General features: G+C 41.7%; 1 protein-coding gene across 1 annotated transcript in view; it reads right to left on the reverse strand.

Moving 5' to 3' along the window:
- The window catches only part of SHROOM3 (shroom family member 3), a 151,593-nt gene extending 135,951 nt beyond the window's left edge, over window positions 1–15,642 (reverse strand). Inside the window, exon 1 of the mRNA XM_086463812.1 lies at window positions 15,571–15,642. The gene's annotated coding sequence lies outside the window, so the exon portion shown is untranslated. The remainder of the gene's footprint in view (window positions 1–15,570) is intronic.
- Window positions 15,643–16,234: the final 592 nt, after the last annotated feature.

Here is a 16,234-nt window from a genome sequence, read left to right on the forward strand (position 1 = left end):
AAAGAGGAAAAAGAGTAATGGCCCAAATTGGTGGCTGTCATTGCATACCCCTGTAACAGATGTGTTTTGAAACATCACGATTGCAACAGAAATATGAAATGCACAGGAATAATATCCAGGGATATTACCACATCCATTCCTTTGAGAAGATTATACCTCACTACCTAGATTCTCCTAGGAGCTTAACGCATCCCTTGTACTAATAAGAAAAGGTCTTAAAGCAGGATTCTGGCAAGTTTCAGCTCCATTTCACCAGAAGACAAAAGGTCAAAATAAGCCACAAAGATAATAAGGAATGTCATTCATAGGTTGTACAAGTCTAAATTGCTCCACATTCAAGCAGAGCTTTATTTTGAAAGACGTATTTTGACAAAAGCAGGGCATCATTATTTAGCCATAGTGTGATGCTGAGTGGCAAGAACAAGGCTGCTTCCACATGCAGGTTAAATGCAGTAAACGATGTTGGTCCCTAAAAGGCAGGGAAGAAAGAATAATTTAAAAGGGTTGAATTCTAACTTTGACATTTTTAAAGCAGAGTATTTTGGTTTTGGTTTTGGTTATTGTTTTAATTCCAAAGTTCACCTACATTTGTTTTACACAGTCAAATGAAACTTTTCCGTTCAACAAAACCCTCTGATTTTTTTTCTGTTCTTTTTGTCTCACTGCAATTTTGGTTCAGGGTCCACATGAACTAGTCTCTTTATACAGGCCACCAACCTAAGAATATTTCATCGTTCTATGTTCTTTACACTTTCCATGTATTAGTTTTCATGCCACGGTCAATACACTGCAACTAAATAAAACCTGGAAATCCAACGGAACAACCAAACTCTTGACAGGGCCTGCTCCAAATGCGGGTCTCCTCCTACGCTCCCCACAATCCAGCAACACACATATATACAGATATACAAAAAGATAAAAGGAATTTCAAAGTCCCCAGGCCAACAGACTTCTTCCTCTGGTCTCCTCCTGACCAGGGTCTTTAGGTTTCCAGAGTTTTTCTTCCTAGCTGATGTTGGTTTTGGCAAGAGCAGTAATACCACTAAGAACTTACAGACCCTGTTCTCTTCCAAAACATTAGCTAACTTAAACCAGAAAAAAAACAACCCACCTCCTTGTCAGTTGGAATTTCCACTAGTGCCTGAGGGACAGAGGAAGCCAGAGAGCGCACTGCAACCCAGTAGGAAATATTTCTGACCATGATTAATGCTTCCTTTAGAAGTGCAACAGAATCTTTGCAGATCTTTGTGGATCCTTGGAAAAGCTCCATTTACTATTCTCCAGGCCATATTTTGCTGTGAAAACCTTATTACATAACAGAAGCATTAACAGATTCTGAGTAAAATAAGAAAAGATGTATTATCCTAAAGATTTGGAGAACAGGGGGGGGGAAGTTAAGAAAGTCACACGGTTTTCTTTTCATTCCATGTGATTATGTTGTGATAATGCCCTCTACAGACCTGTCCATCACTTGCGGACTCAGGTCAGAGAAGCTCTCTGACCCGACCAGCTGGGTGACACAAGCCAAACAATGACAAATTCAGCTTCAGTTGATCTTGCCAGAAGGATCTCAGAGTTGCCTGTTGAGCAGCTATGAGATAACCACACTTTACTTTCATCCATCATCTTTTTTTTTTTTTTTTTTCCTTCCTAGTGTGTTGGTTTGGGGTTTTTTTTGGATACAGGGATATATGCAGAGTTTGGAAAAGCACAGTCTCTCACATGCAGAGAGGTGTCTTTCTAAGTTTGGCTTCTTTACCTAGCTCCCATATTAGCAACTTTATAATGTGTATTCATTTATACCTTGAGCTACTTTGTTAGGAAATACTTTAAACCCCTACTCTGGCACAATCAACTTGCCTCGCAGATTTCTAGGTACTGCTACTGAAGACGGCCGACGGTATCCCACTGTCGTAGGGAGCCTCGCAACACTGGCACTCAGGCTCAATCGCTATTGGAGTCTTTTGTGCCCTTTAGGTCATTTGTGAATGCCACAGGCATGGTGGAAGACAATGCTTATATTAGAAATGGCAGGATACTGCTACCATTTTCAAACTACCCTAAAGAAAAGCAGTCTCACTTGTGAGTGCTGAAGACTCAGCAATTAACCAAAGACAACTGACTGAGTATTCTGCTTGGTCCACAACTGGTCACCAAAAGTACAAGGGCAGACGACAACCCCCTGTGAATTATAAAGACGGCTTAAAACTGAGATGACTGGATACATAGATCAGATCTCTTAACCAGCACCAGTTCTGTAGTCACCACCAAAATGTCATAAGCAATTACGTCATTATGCAAGCATTGAACTTTTTTATTTACTCCCTTCTCCCTAGCCCTCTCACCTCTATTTTCTGTGCTAATCGCTATTTTTCTCTCACTACAAAACACTGATTTAAGCCTAGAGAAGAGTATGCAATTGGTGTGCAGGGACCCCTCCAAATTCAGTTATGTATTACCTGCCAGTTCTATGTTCCAGCCTATATCCTGACTCAACTCAAAAGCATGGATTTTTTTCATCCTGGTACTTCATGGGATTACAGACTAAAAGCACCTTCAGCTGACACACACACACAGAGATATACGTATATATATATATATATATAAAAAAATACAATCATTTCAGTGCAGGCACTGCCATCTGCTACAAGCATCTCACAACAGCTACCCACAACCATTAGTTGCTCTAGAACAAGAGAAAATTCAGATGATGGTGCTGGTGTTGGTATGCAATTTATCCCAAACAGAATTTGGCTCATGGGATCACATTTTTCTTCTGGTCAAATACGCCACCAACTGACCTTCTATAATATCTCACCACCAAAGCCAGAACATCCCATAGAGCAGCGCTATCACACCCTCTCCACCTCAGACTCTCCTGGGTCAGTGATTCAGCACTCACTCAGAGGGCACAGAGCTATGGACTGAACCACTTTGTGTCATTTCTCATTGCATTTCAAAGTCTCCCATCCAAGGAGTGACACAGTCCAACCTGTTAAGCTAACGAGAGCTGACAAGATCACAGCCCGAGAATAATAAAACATATAGAACAATAGATGCTCACCCTGGTCCTCTTCAGCTCCAACCAGCAGAGGAACCTTTTGTTTCAGCAGCTGATGAGATACACAAAAAGTTGTAGAGACACAGAGTCACTCAAGCGCACTTACTTTTGTTTCTGCTTACTCCTTTCTCCTACCTTCAACTTCTATTGATGTGCTAGTGGCTCACTCTCTCTCAATCTCCATTAAACACTGATATAAGCCATAGAAAGATCACGTCATTGGTAGACAGGGAAAACACTAAATGCAGTTAATTATTAACATCTGATGACTGATTAAGTAACAGCCAGTCTTAAGGAAAGCACAGATTAAGGTTCTCCCTAGACATTTTTCTGTATACTACCAGTTTCTTAGAAAACCGTTACATGTGCAAGTTTCTCAGCTCACACAGTAAGCAGCACAGTCTCCCCACAGTCTTGCTGCCTTTCAACACTGGCCACAGGGAAACAGAGACCGAAGCATCTCCAGTTACTGTGCCTGATGTTTACAGTTTGCTACCCCAAAGGACCGGACTGCGTCTTAGTCTTAACGTAGGTCATGAAGAGAAGTCAGACTGAGGTTGACACCCTAGCTTTACTGAAAACACCGCAGAAAAACAAAGTCAGGATATGCCAGGGAAGAGCAATTTTTAGATCTACCCCTTAGTGAACAGGTCAAGACATAGGTGCTGTCTGCCAGGTCAACATTTGTTGCTAAATTAGAGACAGACTTGGGAAGAAGCGCAAGGACTCCTTTTCCCAAAGCAGAAGGAACCATCAATAAATCGGAAACGCTACGTTTTCTGGCAAGCAGGACTGAGGAGATGTATTGCTGTGAGTGGACACACCTAATTGTCACTGACTACAGTGGGAGTGGGAAGAGGGCCTTGGGCTGAAAAAAGTGGCTGTTTTGCACTTTTGGGCCAGGATAGGCAGGAATACTCCCCCATGTCTGTGGCTGTCCTTCTGGGCTGATAAAAAAGGGTAAACTGCCCCTGATGAAGCTGTGATGGAAACCTAATCCTCTACAACAATAGCCCAGTGCTAAGAAACATCCATGGGTCCAGGCATGAGAGAAAGCAAGGAGCCCTTCTAAGGGCATTTGTTTCTACATCAGTCTTTTGTTGTGTCTCTCCCCCTCACCCACCTCCTTCCCTCCTTGGTTATTCCAGCATTAGTTTGCACGGGCTGTTTGCAGAGACAGAACAACAACAGAGGTCTACTTGGAAAGCCAGCAGAAACCTCTTAGCTCGAAATCAGAAATGTGCAGAATCCCAAAAGAACAAAAATGTTTGAACTTGCCTCCCCAAAAGTGTTGTATTCATTGACTTGCAAGCAGGGGGACCAGTAGTAGTAATTTAACCTAGGGAAGAGTGCCAACAACTTATTTAATTGCAGAGTTTGTGCCAACAACACCACAATACAACTATTAATACAAGTCTGCAGTACAAGACTAATTCTACTAACCTTTTGCTGTTGCCTTATAGTCAGGTCAGTGGCTGCATCCCTTCTGCGCTGACACTATTCAACAAATGCTGGCAACCACTTCTAAGCAAACATGAAATGGAGCAGGGCAGGAGAGAGAGGAGTGGGATCATTGATAAAATAAAGATTCCCCCCCTGACCCCACCCTTCTTTTTCCAAATGTTTCACATTTCTTTCTCCATTTCAAGCCTCTCTCTTGAAACTGGAAATGTGTCTTGCCATGTATTTGCTCCTGGAAAACAGCCAGATCTTTGGTCTGAATTCCATCAGCTCATTTCCCAGTTTCTATGAGACTGCATTTGAGAAATGTGGATCTCTCTCAGTCCACTGGCAAGACTGGTCATCAATCAACACCTAAAAACATGAGGTCTGACGTTAGGGATGAATTCACTTCTTTAAATGAAGTGTTCATTTAAATAATGCATATTTTTACCAAAAAAAACCAAACAAACAAAAAAAAAACACCAATAATGGATCCAGCACTACTGTTAGCTTTCAAGGACGTGATTATTTCAGCAATTACGTGCCATTGCAAACATCTTAAAATCCAACACTAAATAATGCATAAACTCCTATAAGGTAGTAAATTCACTGGTGCATTTGCAAACACCCTCGCTTCTCTCTGCACCCATTGCCATATTTGGTTTTTTACATTTACATCTTGTGACTGTATCATAACTGTAAATTCTGAATGCCTAGAAGCGTACTTTTTTATTGCACTTATAAACAGCATAAAGGGGTCATAGTTTTGAACTGTGACACTGCCTGCTGGCACTACCGTGACAGAAAAAATAAATACTGATTACAGGCTGAGCAGAAAACCAAGAAAAAGACTTCCATATGACTATAGTTAACACTCTTTATCAGGAAGTCAGTAGTTCTCTACAGGTGTTTGGGAATTTCCTGCAACATGCAGTGGAATGTATGTTCTTTCAATCCTTCTGAAATAAACAGCTCTTGCCACAACATGTATCTTCTTCAGGGATCCCAGAGACCCTTCTGGCCTCCTTCTGCCCCATGGAACTGTTTCCACTTTTTGAAAGGGATTTGTTTGTCGCTTCTTTGGCAAATGTTTCTGTAATACGTCTATCTCCATTTTTATGTGAATTAACATTTGACATTTATCCATGCCTTCAAAAGGAAAAAAGTAATGAAAACTCCTATAAGTAATGGCAAATGTGAAGATTTGCCATTATTTTCAAAAACTTGCCTTCAATAAAAAGGTGAAAAACATCTGGCAGTGCAAATAAAAACTGACCCCACTGACAACACAAACCAATTCCCTGGAGACTTCGGCATCACAAATTGTACCTCTATACGTCAAGTCAAGTTCAGAAAATGACGCACTACCGATACTGGCTACTAAAACATGGCATCTCTTCTACCTCTCTTGGCCGGTCTTTAAAACATTTTAACTGCTGATATGGACAGGACAAAACTGCTTACAGCATCACTGCAGAATGTGTGACTGAATCCCAGTAGAACATGGAGCTATGACATTTGTCAGCCAAACTCGTCATTCATCCGTGCATCGGAAAATCCCCATTCTTGAGTGAGAATAGGGCACGGCTTTCAGGCTGGCAGATTATCTGGAGAGGTCTGTGGGAACTGCAAAACATTGCACCTGCCTGAAAAATGGCACCAGCTCAGCACAAGACGTTTCCAGAGGGGAAAGTTAATATATGGGAGGAATGCACATAAATCCTGTTATTTCTTAATGGGATTTGGGAGCTTATTTCTCACCCCGTGCTTTGAAATGTATCCCACAGCCTATTCTATTAACAAATTTAAGCACAGTGATTTTCTTATCAGCAGGAATCATTCTTCACTGGGGTTTGATTTTTTTTTTTGGTGGGATTTTTTAATGCAAGTGTGAAAAATTAATATTATGCTTGAATACCAGTTAGGATGTTAACAAGCTGTGTCCTGGATAAGCTGGTGTTGTCAGTTCCTGTTGTCCTTTTCCTAATTTCAGTTGACCAAGAAACCTGGAATCATTTATTTGTTTGGGTTGTTTTAAGTTCACAGCAAAGTAACAAGAGTTGTGGGACCAGATTTAGCCAGTGTCTGGCTGAAAATGGGAGGAGCAGAACTCTACTTCCAGCTCAGCCATGTGAATGAACCTACACTTAAAGCAAATTTACAACATTTAAAAAGACACTTTTTCACTTTAAGTGCTAAGTGTGATACACAGACACAGACTGCACTTCCACAGGGAAAGGATGCTTCCTGGCATTCAACAACTTCTGACTTCAGTCTCTTGGAAGAGCTAGGGTTCTGGCAAGTCCATCTGAAGTATACAGTCCAGAAATCATGATCTAGTAAGTGAGTCAAAGCTGAGGGCTTTAAGTGGACCTACAAAGAAGGCAGGAACCCTCTGGGTGAGACATAAACACAGATATGGCAGCCTATGTGAGATGAGATTATAAGAAAAAGGAGAAACCTATTTAGTGCACTTAAAACATACACTTACTAAATTATATTCATCTCACACAAAGCAATGACCAATATTCCGCTCCAGCCAAGGCAAATTTTCAGGGAATCTCCAGATATCCAGCAACCTTTGCACCATCACTGTTGCGTGACAGTCAGGGCTACGCAAGGGTCTAATTTCCACATCTCACGTGTACTAAGCAGGCTTGGTCCTGTCCAGTACCCACACTGGCAGGTATTCATAATGCACACCACAGAGCTGACTTCACAGAAACAAATCCAAGATGTGAGGTTGATGTGGCTGGGTGCTCGGCTGCTAGAGGATGCCAAATCTGCCTGCAGACAAGCTAGTCCTGATGCTGAATTGTATTTTCCTATTATTAACTGGATATTCCCTGTTCCAAGCATAAGGGCAGGTTTGTGTCGGACACGAAAAGAAAGCCTCTCCTAGGTAGGATCAGAAACGCAGCCTGAAGACCCCAGAACGATGGCAGAATGCCCTTCAGTTTCTGTTGGTCATGCTCAAAGGCAAGGTCTAGTCTCTCAGCTCCCAAGTCGGGGAGAGATTTGCCTCCTGGGCCGATGGGTACCAACACATTTTTCAGGGTTTTCTGACACTGGTCTTGAGTGCTCTCTGCTGCCACCAGATGGTGATCCACCCAAGGCTTTGGAAATACACATGTGGCAGATTTTGCGGTTAGCAGTCTATTTTCAAAGGCCTCTGGGTGTTCTTTCTTTGACTACCGATGTTTGTTGGCAAGCGAATTACAGTTCATCTCATTTTCACTTTCAAAGATCCCTCCCAAAGTCTGAGTAGTTCATGCACAATAGATCCACACTAGATTCGTGCTCCACAGTTTTGAGCGTCATCAAAAGATCCTGAAGGCGAACACTGGTGAAATTTGAGATGAGATTAGCTCAGCTCCAGCTCTATTATCAATGATGGTTTTTCTTCCTATGCCTTGGGCTCCCAAGATGCGTGGGAAAGGCTGAAAGTAGTAGAGCTTTTCAGAAGCAACCATCTATTCTGCACAAACACTGATTTAAAGAGTGCATTTTCTAGTGCTCATTCTAGGATCAGTGTAAATCTTAACTCTGGTTATACCTGCTACAGCCAAGCAAACAAGGATACATAGCTTTTTTCTGTCTAATCTCTTTCATGTAAGCTAAAGCCAGGGCAGGATTTACGAAGGCTCCATTTATTGACCCTAAGGATTACATGTCGTGTTTAATCACACAGGATTCCTCTCTGTTCAAGAACCCGAGTAGAAAATATTTCTTCTATTACACCTTTTTGTTACTTTAAAGGACATTATACTGCATATGGTCCTTTGCAAATCATGTGGTTGCAATGCAGCGGTGGAGATCTGATCTTTCAGACCAGCTATCACTGTGGATTTGGACCAAAAGTTCACAGCTTGGATAGATCTCTGGTTAGGAGGTAACTCTAAAGCATGACTGGTCAACTGGAGATAGATACCTGTCAGTCACTGTCCCCAGTCCTTGTCAGCGTAGAGGTATGACTGTTTTCAAGGGTAATTTCCTTCCACATGTGCATTCATAAAAGTCACATCGCTGAGTTGTCTGTGCACCTCGGGATCCATCTGTGCTGATCTTTGTTAATAAGCACAACCAAGGTATTCCCAGTAGATGGGCCCATCGTGATGCATCAAGACCAACTGGCCCTACCCCTTCAGACAGCCTATCTGCAGTCTGAACAGCCCCTACTAACTTCACTGGTGCAGCAGCAATGCTCAGCAAGCCACGGCTCACGTCAGTCAGTCAGTTTGTCTGCAATTGCTAATTCAGTGCTGTGGAAGTGAACAGAAGTCTTTTTGTGCTAGAGAACGATCGGCAGTCTAATGGAGGGGGCTGACAATAGAAGCCTTTTCATCAAGCAACTCCCTAGCTTTAAGAAAAGGTAGACGATCCTGTCCCTTGTGCTGGCATCAGCAGTCTTTCACGAGGCCCTAGCTTGAGCCCTGAGAAACAAGGAAGAGTGGTGAGGAACTGCCTGTTTGCCTTCTGAAACAATTACAGCATCAGTCCCCTTCTGCTGCTCTGAAAGCAAAGGTCTGCATCATCCACATGTCCTTGTTGTCTGGGATCAGGCATCTATCTGCCCTGTGCGTTGCCATAGTCTAGCAACAGGAGTCAGATACACAGGCAGACGATTTTGCAAAATGATCCCGTAGCTCATCAGCACCCAGAGCACACCCTTCTCCAGTGCCAAACCTAAAAGAAGTACTGGGCAGAGAGAGGGGAATTGGGAAGAAATAATTTCTGCTGACCAGGCTGGTTTGATCCTTGATCTTTTTACTACGACCCAGACAGGATGCCAGTCAGAGCAGGTCTGGGCTTCTCTTTGCTCACAGGAGCACCTTTTTGCCTGTCTTTGGACTGAGACCAAGCACAAGCGATTACATTACGGTGTAGTCCTAGACAAATTACTGCCCCCTTCGTCTTCACTTACTGCTTTCCCCAGTGAATACAAGAAGTGAAGGAATAACGAACATGTCAACCCTCCATGCCCTGTAAGCTGAGGCAGTTAAATAGTAAGAGATGAGCACTCGGACAATTCTCATATACCATTCCTGTTCTGTTCTTACACAAGAGAAAACACATTTCTAAGGACCTGCCATATTATACACAACATCCATACCTATGGCCCTAAATGCATAACCAGTGCAGAAAATGCTCTGCAAGAAGGCATGAGCATAACAATGGCTTTGAAATGGAAACCCTCATCAGCCCACTCGCAGTGTACTGGAAGATAAACAGTGAGAAGCGGTGAGGTTTTTAAAACATTAACGGCACAGAGGCCCCAAGCTATTCTTCAGCAGTGAGGAGAAAAATAAAGTCCATATCTAACCAGAAAAGAACAAGTGTGGAAACTTTCAAAGAAAAACAAGTCACCATGCCTCTGGCTCAGTTTCACGTCCTCATGCCGAGGCCAGGAAGCCTCTCGTGGCTCCACCAACTTCAGACAAGTCTCTAATGCAAGCATTGCCTGTCTTTTTTGTGCTTGCACACCTACAAAAAGGTTAACGGTTTCTAAATTGCCATTTGTCACACACAGGGATATGGGGAATGGATGCAAAGAAACTTTGCCTGTCAGTGCATAAAATAATTTAATTTTGTTTATGGGGACTCCAGGCATTCAAGTGGGGAAAGCAATGGACTCCTGGTACTGACCTAATGGGAGAACGCTGACTCTGAGTGTTCTGATCAGAGGCAGAGACAGGGATAAGTGTCTATGGGCCAGCTGGGGTCCAGAACAGCCTTTTGGGTTTTGTTGTGTCAAGAACGGTGGAATGATTCTCATTACATGTCACTAACTGCTCTATAAGCTCACTCAAGTGGGGTGAATACGTCATCGTAACCAAAAATATTAGAGAAGTAGCACAGGCATCAGAGCCTCGTGGAAGAAAGTCTGATCCAGCTCCGATTGCTAGAGGGCTACTCATTTCACCAGAAGTTGGATCAAGCTCGTAACAAGGTTTAAACACCTTACAAGAATTCGGGATTATTTCTCAGGCTCTGTCCCAAGTTATTCCTATTATTATTAAACTTCCATTGCTTCCTACATCCCTGCTGAGAGGTAAACCTCAGAGTTTGTGTCATGCTTCTGGCATGAGGTCCCTGTAAATGACCTACCCTTTAGAGTTAAGGGAACCGAAGAACTACAGCACAGCATGTGAAAAGTGTTCCCACATAGCCACTATCCGAGAAAGAACGCTTTAGATGCTTTAGTTCCTAGGCAAGAGAAACAACTCTTTTGTTAGTATCATCAACACGCAGCTCAGAATAAAAGGGTGTTTCAGAGGCCTACAACAGCTACAGCTACTCCAAACGTTTGAGTGTAGCAGTGAGAAACAAACTGCAGAAAAGATCGCCTCGCTCCAAAACGGTTGAGACTGATTAAAATTTATTACCTTAACATAAAAATTCTTGCAGGAAATTGAGAGGGAATGAACACTTCTGCTACCACTTTGCCTCAACTGCTTAGAACAGTCAGGGCTTTCGCTTTTGCAATATTGATCTTACAGCTCAGGATGAGCCAAAAAAGTCATATGGAAATGGAAATCTGGGTTTGCTTCTGGGTATTACCATGGTTTTGAGGCCAAAGGAAATCAGATTCCAACTAAACATTCAGTATCACCTGCCATCATTTTTGCATTTGTAGTTCCAGGTGAAAAAACCACTTGTTTCCACTGTGAGCAAATCTCCCCCAAATCTGGGCCAAAATTACCTGGTTCTAAATTACTCAACAGGTATCATTAAAAAATGGAATATGAAGCATGAAATATTTCGTATCAACTATATGAACCAAGATCTGAAAACAGGGAAGTGCAGGTCGCTACAGGGGATTTGACTCCTACAGTTTCTGAAGTATTAGTGACACATTTATGATACCAAGTTACCTTTTAAACACTAATGGACAGAAGAAGAAAACAGTGATGTTTAAAATAAAGGAAAGTAATTAAAAACTTGAGAAACTTCTTGCCAAAGGAGTATTTGATAACCATGCGTAGCACATTTTCTGGAGATGTAGGCTGGATTCTTTGAGGTCTGCAAACTTGCAAAGTTCTCTCAGCTGGGCAAAAATTAGTATAACAATAGGCTCTTTCTAGAGAGGTGCTTTGCGACTGCCCCCAACCTCTTTTTCCTCTTCACCTCCACAAGGCATTTATTTGAAAACATGGGGAGAAACTGTGAACAGTTCCAAGTAAAGAATCTGATTGACAGCTATTCTCTAAGCTCATATAAATGAGAAATTCTTCCCCAGGAAGAATGTTAAGACTACAGCTCCTTTGCAAACTCTCACCTATGCTCTTCATTGACAACGTGTTTTATACCACAGAATCAATATGAAAGGGAAAACTGAGTTTGTAGTTTTGCATCCTTTTGGACACTGTCCCATTGCTCACCGGTGACATTCTAGTGCTAATTTAGGTACTGATTTTTGATGTTCCCTTGAGGTGCAGCAGAACAGGGACATGCAACTGACTACTTTTTGCCCATTCTTCCACTTCTTTCCTTCGATTTGTGTTGGGAAGATTCCACAAAGCTTATTTCTGAGGCTGCCTCACAAGCTTGTGCTTAGATGGCAGACCAGAAATACCACACACAATCCTAAAGCGCTGCAGCCCAACAGGCAGCTCCAGAAAACAAAGGAAACTTCCTTACGTTCCCAAGATGGTTACGTGCTGCTTTAGGGCAGTGAACACCCTGAGTTTCCATTTTGCTGACACACTGTTAGCATTTCCAAATTTCTTTTCACTGAAAATCAGTCTGTTCTTTTAAATGACCTGTACAGCCAGAATCATAACATGTTCTGATTCTAAGGCCTTCATGTAATGAGTTGTATATAACCAGTCCAGAAACAAGACAGAAGTTGACTAGAGAGAATGTCAAAACAGCTTCCTATGTAGCGAGGGGGAAATGTGGGTCAGATATAATAAATTTGTTTATTGTCTGCCCTCACCTCCAGCAAAATACATTACGAAGAGACCTGTGTTGAGGATTTTGAATTAACTGTCGTGAAACTGCTTCAGTATAGGTTTGTCTTTCCACACAGAAAAAAAAGAATGGCATTAGCATACAAAGGTCCTCTGTTTTAACTACCTAAATTCATGCTAGCTGCACAACCAACACTTCTGACAAGTTGATTTAGACTTGCTTGCATGATGTGCTGAGCATCATGGCTGATTCAGCAAAGCATTTACTAGTGTGTTTAACTGTAAGTTTGCCTATCTGTGCACTCAACCACACACACACTGAGCAATCAGCCTGTCTTGTTGCACAGCAGCACATCTACACAGCAAAGGGACTTGTACTGAAAGGTGGTAGATAACTTGTTCTTATTCTGAAGGCGATACTAAAACTGTGGTAATCAGATCTCTAAAACAGAGCACCTTCTACCAGCTGAGAATATAGGCCTGGTTCTTGCAACTTATGTTGCTCCCATTGCTTTTGGGTAATTTCTTGGCATTTTATTGGTGGAAAAATCTTTCCAAATAACTGCACAAGGCTGCAAGAACCAGTTTTTGTACATCTGGGCCTTTTGTAAATTCACTCATCTTGGGTTTTAGCTTCTCTCAAAGCCTTTGGTCTGAAGCTGAGACAGGCCAATACTTGTGGGTCCCAAATAAGTATCAGTTGCTGATGGCTAGAACGGGCTATTGCATTCAAACAGATTTGCTGTCTCGTATTCTGTAGCAATACATCAGTGTTACTTTGATTGATTTAAGTCATGTCCCAAGCTTTCATGGCTGCCAGCTTAAATATTGGCTGGAATCTACATTTTTAGTTACGCTAAGACCATTTATCACCACTCTGTCAATGCAAACAGGCAGTTAAGTGGACATAAATATAATGTATTTGCCAAACAGAACAGGGAGCTGAAACAGACATAAAATACCTTAATTATGAATAATCAGAAATTAAAAACTGACATCTACATTTTCTGATATTTATAGATAATATTATTTAGAATTGTCACTGGATCATTCCTAGTGTGTACCTGCATGACTAGTGCCACCTGTAATGGTCCCTTCCAACCCAACCCATTCTTGGATTCTACAGAACTGTACCTACAAGTACTCTTGTGCAAGTACCGAATTTAACCTGTAACACAATTCAGCTTATAATTTCTCCACTCTTTGCAGTATAATCAGAGGAAGAACACTGAATTAGCTAAACGACTAACATGCAGTTAACTCTGAAGAGCACGCAGTGAATTCAAACACAAGAGGAATTTCTCAGCTGAAACCGGAAACCAGGAAACAGCTATAGGTGCTGCGTGAATTCCAGAAAGCACAGCTTTCACATGCAAGCCATTCTCCAGCTCTGCATCACTGATGCACAAGCAAAAAACCAAAATGCTAACACTGATATCACAAACCAAGCAGCAGCTACAAGTGAAAAGAAAAAACAAAACTGAACCCAAAACCAACGAATCCAACCAAAAAAAACCCACCACATTTTTGCAGTGTTGTTTCACGGAAGGCAGGCACAAGTCATACAGCTCCCAGTGGCACTACGCACACTCCAGGCATGTTTGACATTAAGAGGCCTGGTTGTTGTGGAAACCAAATCCCATAGATTAATTAATGTTCAGCAGCCAGAGCCATCTCTCCTCCTCTCTGCCTCCCTGCCCCCAATTAAAAAAAAAAAAGGGGGGGGGGAGGGTGGCGCTTTTTACATCACTGAAGAATGTCAAAGCAAAAAAGAAACTTTTTCCTCACACATGCAGAACGCTACCAATAAAAGTGAACAACCTGACTGAAGTGTTAGTCCCTCATGTTTATAAAACTAAAAAAATACACCACCATTTCACTGAGGCTAGTTTTGCTTCATGTGGCTATGCCACACTATCTCCAAGAAGGTCCTGCAAGAAAGATAATTATGTGAAATTCCTAAAACCCTTTCATGATGAAAGAACTTTTACAAAGTCTACCTTTTTTACGTTCAACATGTAGATGAACTAATTACAAATGATTCGTTTCAGGTGAACTATCCAAGTGACGGACATTCTTCACGTGAATGTGTTGGCAAAGCGAGTTGCAGGATTCGAACAACATCAATTCTGAGCATCAGCTTTTTCTTTTAGCCGAGAATGGGTCTCATCCCACATACACCCCAGTTTACAGGAGGGAGTAAGATCAGACATAAGTACATACACGCACTAGCAGCTCGCTAGATAAATGCATATTATAAGCAAGCAGAATGACAGATGATGCAGAAAAGAAGTACGGTTAAGAGCCACTACTGGTAAAATTTCAGAATAACCTAAATCCTTTCTTCAAGACAGTTTTAGGGCCATAGGTCAAACCTATTTTACATATTCATAAGTTCAATTCGATGCTTTTGAAAATCCGCTGTCTTAAGTATCTGCATCTTGAAGTACCTGGGTACTTTTAATAGCCCAGTTCTGATGAGAATGAGGAACTCCTCCCATTTTTTCCTCTCAAAATATCCTCGTGAGCTACACTACTAATTGCCTGTCGACAATACTCGATCATGAATAATTAAAATAATAAACATCTTCAAGGTGTACCATACTTAATAGATATTTATCAAGTAAAGTACGTAGGGTGAGAAAACCACTAACATAGTGTAATATATACACATACCAAATAGGTACAAGTATTTATTATTCTGTTTCCACACGCACACTTCTAATTAGCCAACATCGCATCATGTGACTTAAAGCAATTACTTTCTTTTCTCTTCAGCAGAGGTGGTGATGGATTACTGAACATGCTCAGATATGCGACGACTTTGTGACACAAGATCACCTCATGAGAGTCTCCTACTTACTCCCATTCATAGTAGTGAAATAAATAGAGCAAATTTCTGCAAGCTAAGGTGCTTCCTGTGGGACAAAACCTGCACTTTGATAGTTCAACAATGCCAAGAGCTCTCATGCATTTCTCAAATACGTAAGCTCGGGCGCAAACCCACTGACTTCAATAGGTGCTCAACAGTTTTCAAAACCAAGCCAAATACAGTGTCAAATATAACATTTCAGTATTATTTTACAACTCTTGCCCTTTAAATCGGGCACCACTCCTAACTTGTTTGCATTTCATTTAAAATAAGAAAAATACCTTTGAGATGATTAATGGCTCCCCGTGCTCCAGTCCGCCTTTCAGTGTGAATCCCCATGGAGCGCCTCCTTGAAGCAGTGCCTCCAGGTAGATGTATCTTCCTTTATGGGTAATGCTGGACTCTGAGGATGATATGCTGGTGTTAATATTATCTAACATCCTCATCTGTCCTACCACATACTCAGTCAAATACAAAACCCACTCAGGCAATCACAGAACCATCAAGCTGGAAAGGAAACTCCTCAGAAGCCCACCACAAGTCATCCCTGAATATGTGAAACAAGAAGAGTCTGAGACGGAAAATTTTTCTTCAGAGCTGAAGTCCAAGGTGATGAGTTAAAAATGTTTCCCATCAACATTTCAGCATCCTGTTTCTCCTTTGGAATTGCAAAGATTTACTGCTGTTTCAGCACTGTGCTTTCGCTATTCCCAGGTATTCTGGCATGATATCTTTGTCAAGATTTCTCTTCCTGTTTGGTGTATCAAACTAGTACTTTTAAAGACGTGGGCAAAAGAAAAAAAAAAAAAAAGTTTATAGATTTAAAAGCCGCTGGCCAGCAAATTGCCAAAATCCAAACGAATGCTTCATTTGTGATTGATTATCAGCCTTTTCTTCCTTTCTGCGTGCAATTTACCATTACAATGGCCTTTTTGCCTCAGCCCA

Source organism: Leptosomus discolor, chromosome 4, assembly GCF_034619465.1.
Source record: "Leptosomus discolor isolate bLepDis1 chromosome 4, bLepDis1.hap2, whole genome shotgun sequence".
Taxonomy (NCBI): domain Eukaryota; kingdom Metazoa; phylum Chordata; class Aves; order Leptosomiformes; family Leptosomidae; genus Leptosomus; species Leptosomus discolor.